The 16,762-nt window shown below is 41.8% G+C and overlaps 1 protein-coding gene across 2 annotated transcripts in view; it reads right to left on the bottom strand.

The window, feature by feature from the left end:
* The window catches only part of FAR2 (fatty acyl-CoA reductase 2), a 211,062-nt gene extending 195,356 nt beyond the window's left edge, over positions 1-15,706 (bottom strand). The window contains exon 1 of one of the 2 annotated variants that reach the window (XM_058441962.1): positions 15,375-15,706. The gene's annotated coding sequence lies outside the window, so the exon portion shown is untranslated. The remainder of the gene's footprint in view (positions 1-15,374) is intronic. The other variant, XM_032159929.2, reaches the window with a different exon arrangement.
* Between the last annotated feature and the right edge of the window lie 1,056 nt (positions 15,707-16,762).

Raw genomic sequence — 16,762 nt, 5'->3', positions numbered from 1 at the left:
TTTTAACATCTCTCTACATCTTGGTTCATGCACAATTGGAGACTCATCACACAAACAAAGACTTGTCAAAGTCATGTAACTAGAACAGGGTTCTTCAGTAGCCTCTGTGTCTGTCCTACTCCTCAGTTCATGGCTCAGAGCTGGAGCCCCCTTCACTCTCCCCTCCATTCTTCCCTCTTCTTAGCCTTAGATATGCCCTTCTCCTTTTCCCCTCTCTGCAGGGCCAGCCAGGGTGTCCAGAATACCAAGGGCCTTCAGACGTTGGATGACCAGTATGTCACCAATATCACACACTGTGAGGGAGATGGAAAGTAGGCCTGCTGATACCAAGTGTTGGGCTGGGGAGGGAGTGAGGGTGGAGGACAAAAGAACAGGGAGAGGAAGCTAGCTCATCCGAGAACTTTGATGCTAAATTACCTTTTGGAGCAGAAGCCAATGCCTGTCTAGATGCAGGCATGAGAAACAAGCAAAATGGCAGCAGCCGTGTCGGCAAAAGTAAACCCAGCTGTATTCCTAGGGACTAACTGCTTCATCAAGGCCTCGTGCCTGCATAAGTGAAGAATGGGAAAGAGACCTAAATAGGTATAGTACGCAATTCCTGATTGTTTTTCCTAAATGAAGCTTGATGCAATCGATTTTGAAAAAGCTAAATGGCCTTAAGGGAAACACTTCCACAGTACTGTATGATGTGTTGAGCTCTGTCCTAAGCAGGTAACACACATGAACTCATTTACTTCTCAGTACAGCCCCTTAGAGGGTATCTATTATTAGGTCGAACCATATGAAATTGCCAACACTCAACCATGTTGACCTACAAAGGGCAATTGTGCATGATTCAATCTGCATTTCACCTGCACTTTACAGGTGAAGAAAGCCAGATGCAGAACATTTAAGTAACTTGCTTAATCTTAAACCCTGATCTAGGCAATAGGGCTTCTGTTTCTGTGGTCGTGATTAACTATGGAAATATCTGCCTCTCTACCACACTGAATTAAAATGATGGAAATGGTTTTTTCCAACCTAAAAATTCTATCCACGAATCTGTCTCCCAGTCTCCACACACCTATCTCTTCTTGACTTGCCTGTTTCTTTTGAAATGATATCACTGCTCACTCAGTCACTCAGCTGGAAATCTCAGAATGGATTTTGATTTCTTTATTTCTCTACCAGCAGAATTCAAATCATATTTATTAAGTCTATCTCAGCAGGAGCTGCAGAACCATAGGACATGAGAGTGGAAAGGAACTTTAGAGATAATCTGGTCATTTATCTGATGTAGATATAGAGCACAATCAGGACAATAGTCTGAACTCCTGGGTTCTGGTCACTGCTCTTCTCTGTCTACTACAGTTGTCACATTGCACAAATGCTGTGGATAATAATGTCTTTGCTTCTCCCTTTGGGACCAACTGTAATGCTGTAACTCTCACATATGACAATAGCTTGACTCACTAAACACATACTCAGTGTCAATCACTCTTCTAATGGAAGAATGAATTAGCAGAACAACTCTATGGTAGTTACTATTATAAACCCCATTTAACAAATAGAAAACTAAGGCACAGAGAAATGAAGTGATTTGCCCATGGTCACACATCTTGTAGACTAGCTCTAGAGGCTATGTCCTCCATTCATCCTTCATCCTGTCCTATCCTTCAGTGGGCAAACCTCAGACTTTGAGAAGGGGTTCCCAGGTCTCCCTCACTCTGGGCTGAGTTGAATGTACTATCTGCCAAACTCTCAGAGCCTCTATTCATTATCACGTTTATGTAAGTGACTACTTAGTTGTCTATTTTCTCCACTGGATTGCAAATGCCTTCAGGGCAATGACTGTGTTTTACTCTTCTTAATATTCACAGAATTTAATACAATACTTGGTACAATAATCATTGAATAAATACTTGTTGAATGAATGCATGAAAGAATGAATGGCCACCTAGCTAATCTTTCTGCCTTCAATCTCTCTTTATTCCACGTCTTCCATCTTGATGAGAGTTGGGAGAACTGGTGAGACATTAAATGTGTAAGTATAATGAAGACAAATGGGCCCTTCATTTGCCTTCTTTAATAACAAAAGATAAGCCTTTTGGTTATTTCTCCCCAAACGTTTGGTCATGACCTTTTCACACTATTAATTTTTTTCACCAATAACCCTTACGTCTAGGATCCAAATTAATTTTAAATTGTATACTTTGATTTTTTAGGGTGATCTATTTCCAAGAGGATGCATTTATTTGTTTTATTTTACTTAATCTATTAGACCAGAAATTAGGTTCTTGCAAGCAGATTAAATGAGCATTTGACCTTAACACTGAACATCCTAGGCTATTCACAGTCAAAATGGGCTGCAGAAGTCATTATAGTGAGACATGTTTTAAATGACTTGATCCTTAAATGTGTTCATTCTGAGGTATCCAGACTGCTACTGTGTGCCTGTGATTTAAAATGAAATGCAGAACTCTAATGACTAATGTTGAGTCAATTGAATATCCACATGGAAAAATATGTATTTTATTTCTCACATCATACAAAAAATTAATTTCAGATGGACAGTATATCTTTTAGTGTAAAAGGCAAAACAACACAATTTTTAGAAAAGAACATCTTGCTTCATGAGTAGGCAAAAAATACTAGGAAGAACAATACTAATAAATTGAACTCTATTAAGATTAAGAATCTGTGTTCATTAAAAGATAAAAAAGAGTAAAAAGGCCAGGCATAGATTGGGAGAAGACATTGACAAAGCACATATCTAACAAAGGAATTGTATACAAAATATATAACGTATACCCACAAATAACTATGAAAAAGATAGATAACCCAATAGACAAATGGGCAAAGACTTGGGGACAGCACAAGAGAAGATATACAAGTGGCCAATAAATATATGGAAAGGTGCTCAATATTTTCACTCACCAGAGAAATACAAATAAAACTACCATGCCTCACAACTACTCTCTCACCCAAATGGTTAAAATGAAAATGACAGAAAATAAGAAGTGTTGACAAGAATGTGGAACAAGGGAAATTCTTGACTACCACTGCTGGGAGTATTACTTGAACAATCACTTTGGAAAATGCTTTGGCAGATTTATTAAAGCTCTTTGCATAAAGCAATTTCACGCCTAAGTATACCCCAAAGAAATGTGTACGTATGTTTAACAAAAGACATTTTCAAGAATGCTCATAGCAGCTCTAGTCCTAAGAAACTCACAATGGAAACTACTAAAGTCTTCATCAACGGAATGGATAAAGTATGGCATATTCACAGTATGGAGTACTATACAGCAATGCGCATGAATAATCTACAAATACACACAGTAATTTGGAAAGATCTCACAAACATAATATTGAGTAAAGAAGCCAGATGTAAAAAAAAGTATTACTGTATAATTTCATTTATACAAACTCCAAAAACTGGTAAAGCTAATCTATGTTTGAACTTAGCTAATCTGTGACTTAGAAGTCAAGACAGTGGATAATCTGGGAGGCACTAGGTGCTGACAGCCTGGGAGTATAAGGGGAGCTTATAGTATGCTGATAAATGTTTTTCTGCTTTTCTTTTTTAACTTGGAAGATAGAATCTGGGAGGTGTCTGTGTGTGTTAAATGCATTTGTGATATATTCACTTTTCCACACGGATGTTATACCTAAAAAATAATAAAGATCATGTGGAGAAGAAACTCTTGGTGATGTCAGTAGTCATTACTTATGTTCACTATTAATCCATACCAAAAATATATGTACTTTTTTTTTAGTACACAGAAAGTGGTTGGCAGATAGTTTCATCTCATTTTCCTTTGTGATAATAAGGAGTCAAGTAATAATTTCCTGGGTGTTATGGGTTGAATTGTCTTATATGTTGAAGTCCTAAACCTCAGTACCTTAAAATGTGACCTTATTTGGAAATATGATCACTGCAAATACAATTAATTAAGATGAGGTCATACTGGAGTGGGGGGGTCCCTAATCCAATATGATGGATGTCTTTATAAAAAGACAGATACACGCATAGAAAGAAGAGGATGTGAGACACAAGGAGAAGACAGCCATCTATTAGCAAAGAGAGGCTGGAACAGATCCTTCCCTCACAGCTCTCAGAAGCCAACCCCGCTGACACCTTGATCTCACAGACATCTAGCCTCCAAAACTGTGAGACAGTACACTTCTTTTGGTTAAGCCACCCAGTTTGTGGTACTTTGTTACAGCAGCCCTAGCAAATGAATACATTGGGAAGACTGAAAGGTTAAGTAACTTGCCTTTGAATACAGCCATATAGCAGGAAGTTAAGTAACTTGCCTTTCGATACGCAGCCATATAGCAGGAAGTGAAGGTGATATCAAGGGTTCTTCTGCACCAGAAACACCCACCTCCCACAGTCTACCTCAATTAGCATCTCATACACTTGGCAAGGCTACTGTAGGGAATGGGGAGCCATGGAAGCTGTTATGCAGGGGAATGACATAATCCTTTCTCTGTTTTGGAACAATGTAATGCTCACGAATCACTGAAGATGAAATATAAAATCCTATGTATCCCAAACAGCTGTACAGTCCCTGTGAGGAATCTTCAGAAGGCATCTTTCCTGACCTGACAGTGGCCAGAGTCTAGAGAGCTTCAAGGAACTAAAATGGTCCACTTAATGGCTCCTAAAGCAGTCATTACCCCATGTTGTTCTGGTTATGAATTCTGTGAGAATCTGCTGAAAACTAGAAATCCTCTCATCAGACAATGCCCGTACTCATCTAGTTCAGGAGAATAAGTAAGGACTTATAGGGCAGATGGTTGGTTTTTGATCTTGCCTCCAGAAATAAAGACAGATAGCTGAAGATAATGGGGTTTTTCCACTTATCTTAGAGGAAGTAAGCAACTAACTACTGATCCTATGCCAAGACTCAACGGTATCATTCTGGAAACTTCATAACTTCTGCACATTGGTTATTTTTGCTCTTCCCCTCTCACTTTCCCCACAAGGATTAGCACTTAAGTACTTAAAACGCCAAGAGTTTGTGTCTATCGTTAGATACAGAAAGGAAAGGAAAGCTAGAGGACGCAAGCTAGGTCTCAGCCAGCTTGAGGAAAGAGAGGACCTGGTGACACAGTGAGTAAACGAGAGGAGAGACACACAAGCTAATAACCCCTAAGCCTTGTGGTGGTGAATCAAGAATATTGTTTTCTTGGGAAGAATTTTCATGATCTTCCCCATGGAATTTTTAATATTTCATTTCAACTCCATTTCCCATCATACTCTCTCTTTTTTTTTTTTTTTTCGAGACAGAGTCTCACACTGTCACCCAGGCTGGAGTGCAGTGGCACAATCTTGGCTCACTGCAAGCTCTGCCTCCCAGATTCACACCATTCTCCTGCCTCAGCCTCCCGAGTAGCTGGGACTACAGGCACCTGCCAACACACCCAGCTAATTTTTTGTATTTTTAGTAGAGATGGGGTTTCACCATGTTAGCCTGGATGGTCTCGATCTCCTGACCTCATGATCCGCCCGCCTTGGCCTCCCAAAGTGCTAGGATTACAGGCATGAGCCACCGTGCCCAGCCTCCCATCTTACTCTTATTGGTGTTAAGTGCTTGGTGCTATGGGAAGTCAAGTCATTGACTGGGGCTAGTTAGGAGAGGGAAGAAGGGAAAATAAAGATATAGGAGCATTGTATATTTACACATTGGGTATCATTTCTGAAAAATTGCACAAACTCCAAGTTGCAACCGGCCCAATATTGCTCAAAGAGTAGGGGGTACTAAAATTTGAGGGCTGGTACTATAACTTGTTTTGCATTCTATTTGCAAAGCTAAACACCCTGCCTGGCACATAGTAGGTACTCAGTAAATAGTACGAATGAATAAATGAATGAATGGAATGGAATGGTCATGGGGTTTGCAGTCATAAGATGTGGATACTAGCCTCGATGCACCCACCAACTAGATGTGTGACAAGCCACTTTATGTCTTCAGGACTGGCTTTTCTTTTAACAGAATTGAACCAAATATAGATATGGTACTTGAACATTCTACAGTTTCCAGTGTGAATATACTTAGTTAAGACAAAGCTATTTGCACTCACTACTATGTACTGTAGACAAGATGGTGTGATATGTGCCAACATATAGTATGTCTAGGAGTTCAAGGAAGTCTAATTTGGGAAAAGTTTGTTCTGTCCTAAAAGAAACTGAGACCTAAATTTACCAAGTGTCATCCTGTGATCAGCAACGCACTCAGCGGCACTTGCATAACCATTGCCTCCGGCAGGACTGCACCAAAATAGAAGAAGGAAAAGAAGGAAGAGGCAATGTCACACTTCTGCTAAGAAGAGAGTTATGGCAAGTACAAGTTGCTGAGAAAGAGGCAAACTGCTCATTTGGATGAGGGAAATTAATTCTTTCAAGCCATCAAAGATTCCTGCAGCTTTGAGAATAGTTTGGTAAGTGGATCTCAATCCCCAGAAAACTCTTTGGTAAAAGAACAGGTGCCCATCTTTCAGCTCACGTGCTTAGCTTCAGGGCAGATATGTCCTGAAGGTCTTGTGTAAACAAAACACAAGTGAAATAATATTCAATTCAAAATGAGACAATAGTTACAGTGAAATAGAAAGAGAAATACAAAGTTGGTTTTTATTAATACTTTTACTTATTATTTACTGACATGTTGGTTTTATTAATATTTACTTAATTAATATCTATCAGGAACAAATATTATTTTAAGTAAACAGTTTCTCTTGTTTTAGGCAAATTGCTCTATGATTTCATTAACTGAATACGATCCATCTTTAAGATGCTAAAACTGTTACTTCTATCCATACAACTTTCAGTATTAAATATCCTTTATTGAAAATAATAAGCAAAAATCTTTAATACATGCACAAACACTGACTTGTTACAGTTTCTTTTACTCAGTTTATCCATTTCTTCTGGGCAGATTCTTTTGGTTTCTTGACAATACTGTGCACTGGTGAATCTAACTCTGCTGGAAGTGCTTAAGTGATTTCAAATACGTTGGGACTAGACACTTAACTTAATTGCCATCCTAATTTCCAAGGATCTTGCTTTCAAGGATACCTGGGATTTTTCTCACTTCTGGGGAATGTGACCTCTCAATGACCTGTGATAAATAGTGCACGATTTTTTAAAAAAATGATCTAAAATGTGGGGTGTTTTCACAACAACTATTTCTCATTTCTCGGCTCAGGAAATATTATTCTTGCCTCCTATGGTCATCCTGTTATTCATCAGCAGATGCTACTGATCCAACAACTTCCCAGCTAAGGTGGAAGGATGAGTAAGTGGTTGGAGAAGCCATATTTTTGTCTTTTCTACACAAATTCACAGGGAGGAGTGTTTGCTTTCTCTTCCTCCCTTCAGGTGTGGGCTTCAATGTTTTGGGGCTGTCTCTGGAGAAGCCTGGGAAGTTAAAATGCCTTAAAAGCAAGATGTCCAAAAGCCATAGGGGATACATATTACCAACTGCAGGTTGAAAAATGCTTTTGCAAAACTGCAGCGGTTAAGGATACAAAATGATCTAGGACTTCGAAATAATACAGCTAAATCAACAAGCAAATGTTATTCTTAGTGTCTGGCAATCATAGTAAGACTTTTTTTTTCATTATTTAACCACATTGTTTAATCACTTTTCATTGTTTAATTGCATTGTTTAATCACATTGTTTTATATATATATACATGTATATAAAATGTTCTTTGCTTTAATACAGGTGTTGATTAAAGTGGGAAAATGTCTATTGAATGAAGATGTCACCTGAAACCAGTCCTCTTTATAAAGTTAGATATCTCACAGAAATCTTCCAATCAATATGGCTGGCAGTGAGACCCATAATCCAAACTCTGTGATCACACAGCACATCCTCATCTACAAATATTTTATGACAGCAGTAACAGAGCCAAGCACCAGGTCTCGAGGGTCTTATTTTCTGACTCTATGTTCCATGGAAATACCTGGACTAGCTATTCCAAAATCTCCCCCTGTGCTGTGGCAGCTACTTATGAAACCCCTGGGGAGCCTCACGCCAAAGATTCTGATTCAGTAGGTTTAAGGTGGGAACAGAGAAATTTGTATTTCTGTCACCCAGAATTAAGGCTGTCACCCCTAAACTACCACTCTTCATACAAAAGTGTGCATTAATAATAAAAAAAAGATTGGCTTCATTATTGAAATAAAAATCAGAGGTGACTACTCATAGGAAATCCAATCTGCTCAGAGGTAACAAAAGAAAACAGTTAAGTTATATTAGATTTAATTTCCCCCTTACCTCTGGAGGCCGTAGTTTTATTTATCTGAGTGCCTATCCTGTATATATGAGATCAAATGTTTGAATAAAATTTAAAAGTGATCACCTTTGCGACTGTCTTCTTTCTGCTCTTTACATGGGCACGTAGCGTTAGCAACACTAGCCATCAACAAAAACTGGCATTGTCACAACTCCAATGCCAAAAATAGTTTGTTTCATTTTTAAAATTAATATCATTTTAAATTTACAAGTTATAATTTCATACATTCAGAGGATACAGTAGCCATCACTTATCTTTTTTTTTGGTGAGACATTCGAAATTTACTTATTTTTAAATATACATTATCATTGACTATAGTCATCTTGTGCTGTGCAGTAGATCTCAAAACGTATGCCTCCTGCCTAACTGAAAATTTGAACCCTTTGACCAGTAACTTCCCCCCACCTCCCCACACCCTGCACCCCTACCACTTTTTCCCTTCAACCTCTGGTAACCACCATTCTTCTCTCTACTTTTATTTATGAGTTCAACATTTTCAGATTCCACCTAAAAATGAGATGATGCAGTATTTCTCTTTCTGGGCCTGAATGCCAATAATGTTTGAGGACCTACTAGGAAGTCGATTTAACTATTTTATTTCTACCCCCTCATAAATTAAACAAATGAAAAACAAAACAATTAAGATTACCTATGGCAGGTGAGTTTCATAGCCTAGAGCAGGGGTCAACAAACATTTTCTGTAAAGGACCACAAGGTGAATATATTAGCTTTAAAGGTCATAATAATTGATTGGTTAGGGCACTAAAGCAGTCATAGCCAATAGGGATGACTAGATGAATGATACAAGCTGTTTTCTGATAAAACTTTATTTATAGACACTGAAGGTGAAATTTCATATAGGTTAAATTTCCTGTAATTTTTCCCATGTCACAGAATATTATTCTTTTGATTTTTTCAAAGTTTCAAAAATATAAGAACCATTCTTAGTTCAAAGAATAAACAAAAAGGCAGGGGCCAGATTTCAGCCTCGGGTCAAAGCTGCTGACCCCTGGGCTGGAACACAGAGCTGATGAAGCCATGGAAGAAGTCTACAGCTGTGTGAACCTGTTTCTTCCATTATGCTCTGCTGCACTGTTCTTTGGCCATAAGTTGCATTTCTGCTTCCAGCCTACCACCATGCAAATGCGTGGGGATCCAGGAAGTGGATATCTGAGACTCAAAAACCAATGTTCCTACAGATGCCCTATGTAGTCACACTGTATTGCCCTGCAGGGGATGGCTTACAAAGATCAGATAAGGCCCAGGCCCACCACGGGACCTAAGAGGCCCTGGGGAGTCTTTCCCATTGTTTATGCCTCGGGTCACATGTATTAAATATAGACTTGACAAAATGTATCTTGATGAGGTCCTGCAGAACCTTGCCAAAGAAGTAGAAATGAAAAACAAACAACAATTTTGCTTTTAATCAGACTGCAGATCCTGTTTCTGAATATCATCCACAGAGCAGAGTTGTTTTCATCATCAACTTAATGCCTATTAACAAAGTCAATTCCAGTCTCCCACTTTCCACCAGCTAAGTAGGATTAAAGCGATGAGAGAAGCTTATGGTTAATAGAGAACTGTAGATGTTAAAAGGTTTAATCTATTAACGTAGGACAGCATTTCCCAAAGCATGTTATGCTGAATGCTGACTCTCTTAGATGTTCTGCTGGAAAAGCATTTCAAGGTCAAGTTTAGGAAATGTAGCATAAAAGATCTCTCCTTTCTTGATGATTATTAACATGCATTAGGACATTAAAGGCTCTGAGGATTCCTGCAATAAAACTGGTTAAGTAGGGGCCGGGCGCGGTGGCTCACGCCTGTAATCCCAGCACTTTGAGGCAGGCGGATCACAAGGTCAGGAGATCGAGACCATCCTGGCTAACACGGTGAAACCCCGTCTCTACTAAAAATACAAAAATTAGCCGGGTGTGGTGGTGGGCACCTGCAGTCCCAGCTACTCAGGAGGCTGAGGCAGGAGGATGGCATGAACCTGGAAGGCAGAGCTTGCAGTGAGCCGAGGTCACGCCACTGCAGTCCAGCCTGGGCGACAGAGCGAGACTCAGTCTTAAAAAAAAAAACAAAAAAACCACAACTGGTTAAGTAGGTTAAATCAAGTGTTTCTCAAAGTCATATCATCAGGGGAGCTTTTCTTCCTTAACTGTTAATATCCCAAGAAAATAATAATTCATAGACTGCAGTTTAGGAAAAACTGCTATAGACAAGGCAGAGGAATGACAGGGTTTTAAGCAAGGGAGTAAATTATGTTGTGGAATAATTATTTTGGAGAGGATCAGATCTTTCTTCCCTAATTTTTCTCATTTTAGGAAATTACACCATATTCCATCTATGTGCTCAAGTCAGAAAGACAGGAGCTATATCTGTCATGCTGATAACCTTTTTAAAAAATTATAAAATGCAAGCATGATTTTAAAAATCATTCAAACAGCAGAGAGGATAGTATGAAAAGCAAAAATCTCCTCTCTCCTTTCTCTCACCCCTATCCCAGCAGCCAGTATACTTTTCCAGAGGTGATAACCAGGGAGATCAGTTTTTGTTTTATTTTTCAGTTCTTCTTATGGCATCTCTAAATCATATGCATCTGAGCCTACTGTTTTGGATTATAAGCATTTAGCAGTATCTGTTAAATGAATTCATTCCCACTCTTCTTTCTGCCTCGCCCACCTCCCATATCCAATCTATCACCAAGACATGTCAATCCAACTCTCAAAACACACCTCAAGTCTGTGCCCTTCTCTCTCTCCTGCCTGACAGTACTCTCACCTGCGCTCTGTCCTCCCTGGTCTTCCTACCTCCAATCCTTTATCCCTCCAGTTCACTTTCCTTATTGTCTACATAAAGAGTTCCTCAAAATAGAAATTAGAACAGTCTCTGGCTTAAAAGTCTTCAATGGCAACCCACTCAAATTAAATTCAAGATCTTTATCAACACCTGTGAAGCTGGGCATGATCAGCCACCTGCTCCCCTCTCCAACTGGTGTCCTGCCTTTCAGCAGCGCCCTTACCTAAGTGCAGTCACAGGGCCTGCCTTCTCTCTGTCCCTGGAATGCTGCAAGCTTTTTCTCTTAAGACCTTCCCATTTGCAATTTCCTGTGCCCAGATTGCTTTTTCTCTTTGTTGATTTTTTTTTTAGTCAAGTTAACCCCTATGCTTCTTTCCAATAGCAATTGAAATCTTTCTTTGTCAAAGAGCAAGCCTTCTCAGAACACCAAAATGGAGTCAGCGCCCCTGATTTTTTCTTATAGCATTCTGTTCTTCTCCATGCTACTTCCCACAATGTATTCCTACATGTTTATTTTGTAAATGTCTGTAGGTTCCAAAAAACTAGGGAACACGTCTGCTTTGTTCAACACCAAAGGTGGAAAAGTTGGCAGTGTCTGGTCACAGAATGGGCTTAATAATTATTTACTACATGAATGAAGCTAGCCAGAGGGAATTTCTCTTACAGAGTTATCTCCAGCCTTTTCCTTACATAAAACTTCAGCTGCATCCAGATATTCCTTTTCTGCACACTTCCCACCCCAAAGTGCCACTGTGGTCCCTGGGCACCCAAAAGTCTTGTTTGTTCATCTCTATTGCAGAACTTTCAGGGCTATCTCTAAGGGCCTTTCCTCTTATGCTTCCCTCAGCATTTCAGCGTATTTTATTCTCTTCTTAGGAATTCACTGCACTTATTTTCTGCACCACTCATTTGGTGCCAAATCTTCTATTGCCTTGTAACTACTTATTTGCTATTTTAAATTAATACCTTATATTGACATATTTGTCTTGCTAATGATGTCATAAGTTTACTGAATACAGGAACTGTTACTTTGTATCCTAAAGTACACTGCATGCCCCTGCACAGAGTAATTGCATGAACAACGAATCTCCATTCATCCCTTCTAGTGCCCCCATTAGAAGACCTTAATAAAGGAGTTTGATCAATTCCCTTTCACGCTATTTTATTCCTCAGTGGTTGAGTGTGTTGCCATCATGCTAACAAGGACAGCTGGAATAAAGATAAGTTTTGAGGTCAGAGAGTAGTTAAGGGAGGAGTCTGGGGACAGAGGACTTGCCTGTTTTCCCAGTTCCTCTTTAAGAGGCACCTGAGTTACAAAAGGTCACTAGGTGTATTTGGCAAGAGACTAGGTGTACTTTAAATTGATTTGGCATTTCCTAGGATATTTTAAAGGATGACTTGATCAAATTTTTGAACTTACAGATTTTTTAAGTTAAATGAAGCAAAAAGGATTACCCCCTCAAAAAACTTCAGTCATTGGCTCAGTTTCCCATGGTTCGATGTTTGGATGAGTTAGACCCAAACATTAATTTAATTCAATAACTACCCTTGGGATCCAAGAAGTTATTCTGCACCTTTAGTTGAAAATTCCAATTTTGTCCAAATAATGATATTTCAGGAGTATTTAACATACTGAATACTTGGCTACTTTTTTGTTTTATTTTCCACCAAACTATAAGGGTCAGAAAGGTTCTACAATCTTTTTAATGTGCTCAATCAGCCTTCCTCAAGCTACTTCTGAAAAATGGAGGGCAAAGTTTAACCCTTCAACAACAGCATATTTTTTAGAAAAGAACTATTCAAAGTCAGTAGACATTTTTTGCAATTATTACCTCTTTTTACTTAGAGATAATACAACCTTGAAAATAAACAAAGTAGAAGGTGTCATCTGTTGTCTTTATTTTGTCAATGAGGAAACTGAAATATAGGAAGGCTGAATGACATGTCCAAGGGCACCTAAGTGAGCAGCAGATAAATTTCAGGTTTGTACTGGAGAACTCACCGTAAATGTGGGACTGCTGTTAAGACAACAGTGTTCTTTGGTTAGTTTTAGACCAAGTTTGCCAGCCTGGGGTCAGGATATAATTTGTAAGACCCAGTTCAAAATGAAGATTCAGGGCCTCTTGTTTGAAAATTATTAAGCCAGCAGACGGTGAGAGCAGAACATTACCAAATGCAGGGCCCTTCCAAGTGCAAGGCCCTGTGCAGCTGCAGTTTTGCATTTCCATGAAGCTGGCCCTGCCTGGAGCCTCTAGACATCTAGAATGCAGGAGGTTGGGCATCAAGGAGGCCATGAACTCCTGAAATTATAGGTGGAATTTTGTGTTAATATGTATGTATTTGTCTTTCATATTCCATAGCTTTCATCAGATTCTCAAGTTGGTCTGTTACCCTCTTCAAAGGTAATACATGTTCCAACAGAGCCCACAATGTCAGAATATATTGGTAGGGACAAGCATGCTGGTGGTCACTGTGCATGATCCTTCACAAGGCTATATTTGTGAATAAGTAAGTTTTCATGAGTGCATGGGAATTAATGCAAAATCAAGGAATTCTTAACACTGATGAGACGTTGCCAGAAACAAATGCACTCAAGAATGCTTCTTCCTCAGGAGATAGGAAAGCAGATGGTGAGATGGTCAAGATGATCATATGCTTTATAAACCCCAAAGTGATACCCTAATATAAGCCATTTTATTTATTTTCAACCTCTCCCTCTTCCTCTGTAATTGGATGTCACATTTTAGCTTCCTTTAAGGAAAGGATATTTTTGTTTACTTTAATTAATAGCTGTACGATTTACCAACTCATGGTGATTTACATCTCTTTTATAGATAATTATAGCCCAATGTTAGAAATAGGAGTAAGTGAGGAATTTGTTAATACAGCAGGGGCAGAAGCTGCCCTCAGAATTAGGAAAAGAGTACTGTAAAGATGTGGATCCTGAGAAATACTACCAATGAAATACTGACACACGCGTCGGCCTGGTAAAAACCTCATGCCCATCTCCTAAAAGTCTCACACACAAATATCCCTTCTGCGGAAATGCCTTCTCTTGCAGTTTAGGTGGCTGCCTTAAATTTTTATTTAGTCCCTTGCCCCCCTTTCTAAATTTTGGACTAACTACACCTGTCAGTCAAACCTCCAGCTCTTATAAATGGGAATATACAGAGATGGATAATTGAAACCACGGAGTAATTCTCAAATTTCCATTTGCACGGTGTCAAACTTCTCTCGACCTAGCAAACAGAAAAGCACGATCCACCTGAATTTCCTGGTCACTTTTCTGACCCTACTCTGTCCTTGCTCATCACATAATGGGGGCACTCTATGTGATTCAACGAGTGGCCAAACTCTTCCAGATCCAGCGATAACCTTGGTTGCTCACACCACATAACTCATCCGTGGAAGAAATGGTGCCCACCGCTAGCAGCTGAGACGCCTTCCTCTGGTTTGTAGGATAAGATTGGGCGTGAATTGTTTTAATAGACTGAGACTGCCCCGCAGGTAATTCTACTTGCTGGGAGTGTTGAGCAGCCTTCCTGCAAGCCATCTACTCCAGCTGGAGTCTTCTGGCACCTGCTCCCCTGCACTCCCCCAGGATGCCCAGGCCACAGGAAGATGTCTAAAACTTCCTACAGGGGCAAACCCCGCCCTGGCCTCACCAGTCGCCCCAGCGCGCGTCAGCCACGACCCAGGCGAGGCCCAGGTGGGAGGGTAGGGACGTGCGCAGCCTGAGGTGGGGCTGGGGGCTGGCAAGGATCTGCTCCGGGGACCAGGGCTGGGCGCTCTGGCGGCCCCGGGCACCGGGAGGGGACCTAGGACGGCTGCCGTTTCACACGTGGCCCCAGCATTTGCGCGCTCTCTCTAGGAATAGCCCCAAGAGCCCAGGAGGCCTGGGCGGGACCCGGCACCGCGCCTCTCTTCCTCGGTCCCCAGTCCCCACGGCGCGGCCCCCCACATTAACCTTGCCGGGTCCTTCCCGGCTCGCTGCCCTTTGCAAACCCCGCGCGCCCCACCTTGGCGGGCTCCGCCGACGCCAACCGCGCGTAAACGGACGGTGACAACGGGGGTGCAACCGGGGGCAGCTTCAGGGGGCAGAGCCTCCGCAAATGCTTCTCTCCTCCCACCCGGCCTCACACCCACCCTCCTCGAGGTCCCGCCGGGAACCGCCCCGCCCTGCGAACCCAGCCGAGCCCTCCCACCCGGGCCACCCCCAGTCCGGTCTCTGCCTTTGGAGCGCGTGGGCTCTGCGAGCGCCAGGGCTGGGGTCCCTGGAATACCTGTTCCTCCAGCACGAGGATGGGGTTCAACTAGTGGTCCTCTAAATCCTGCTCCTTCACCGAGGCTACGGGAAGCGCTCCAGCCACAAGGAAACGGCTCCGGTCTTTCGGCTCCCAAACGTGACACTCTATATATCCGGCTCGGAGACTGGGTGTGGGGCGGGAGGAAACCACCCTCCCTCCGACCTTCCCCGTCTCCGCCGCTGCCTCGGCATGGGGCGCGGAACCGGCGGCAGCCTCAGCCCGGGCGGGAGGAGGGCGAGGGGCCGGCGAGGGCCCTACAGGTCGCGGGGCGACAGCATCGTGGGCAGGGCGGCTGCGTGCGCAGGCCCGCCCCGCGCTTCCATTCATTCAGCACCAGCGGATCCACTGGCTATGACTCCCGCATTTGTGTGGTTGGGGGGAGGGGGGTTGATTTTGGTTTGGGTGGGTTTTGTTCGTTTGGGGCTTTTGTTTTGTTTTGGGTTTTGGGGTTGGTTTCTTTTCTCCATTTTTTAATCAGTGGGGGAGGGGACAAGGAAGCTAGAAAGGCGCCCCTCTCTGGTCTGGGAAAGGAGAACTCCCACACCGTGAAAGGTGGCGGGGTAGGGGGTGGAGGGAGAGACTGAGACAGGAGAGAGAGAGATTCAAAGGTTCTAGTCTGAACTGAACGCTTGGGGGACACACCTTTCCCCACCCACCCTAGCAGAAAAGGCAGCCAAAAATCCCAGTTTACTCAGCTTGACTACACTGCACATCCCGTGGGAGGGATGCTCTTGTATCTGCTAAAGGCACTGCGGAGGCACCCCGCAGTGACCCACGAACGCAGTGGCTTTTTAAAACCCAAGGGCGTGAGGGTGGAGGGTGATGCGAGGACTTCAGGTGAGGCTTCCTCACACTTGGGGTTTGATGGCAGAAATCCGGCTCTGTCTGCCTATGGTGGGGTGGGGGTGGGTAGGAGACTAGAAAGGATCAGAGATGGGGGCCGCAGAAACAGCAGCGAGCCAGCTGTGCCCAGCAGCACTTCTCCGGATTTAAAAGAAAAAAAGATGTTTCATTTCTTAGCCTGGTAGCTTTTTTGGGATTTGGTCATTGTTAAATTTTAAACAGAAAAACTGAAGCTGCCAGGGAAGCCTTGTAGAGGGATGGATGGACAGGCACGTGAGTGGAGCCCTTGGCCTCAACCAGGAAGTGCTGAAAAACGGCCAACGCCCATCCTAATTCCCTGGACAATGTAGGAGGTAAATTTCCAAATAAATATGGTGTGTTAAGAAAGATAAAAAAGAAATATTGTCCTATAAGCTGTTCTGATTCTCCTCATTATAACAATCCACATGCAATTAAAGAAATAAAATTTGACTTACGAAAGTTAGAATTAAGGAGTGATTTCATGAAATTAAAATAACACC

Source organism: Hylobates moloch, unplaced genomic scaffold (assembly GCF_009828535.3).
Source record: "Hylobates moloch isolate HMO894 unplaced genomic scaffold, HMol_V3 SCAFFOLD_8, whole genome shotgun sequence".
Classification (NCBI taxonomy): Eukaryota; Metazoa; Chordata; class Mammalia; order Primates; family Hylobatidae; genus Hylobates; species Hylobates moloch.
The sequence above is the reverse complement of the archived record's forward strand: the minus strand, read 5'-3'. Positions and strand labels throughout refer to the sequence as shown.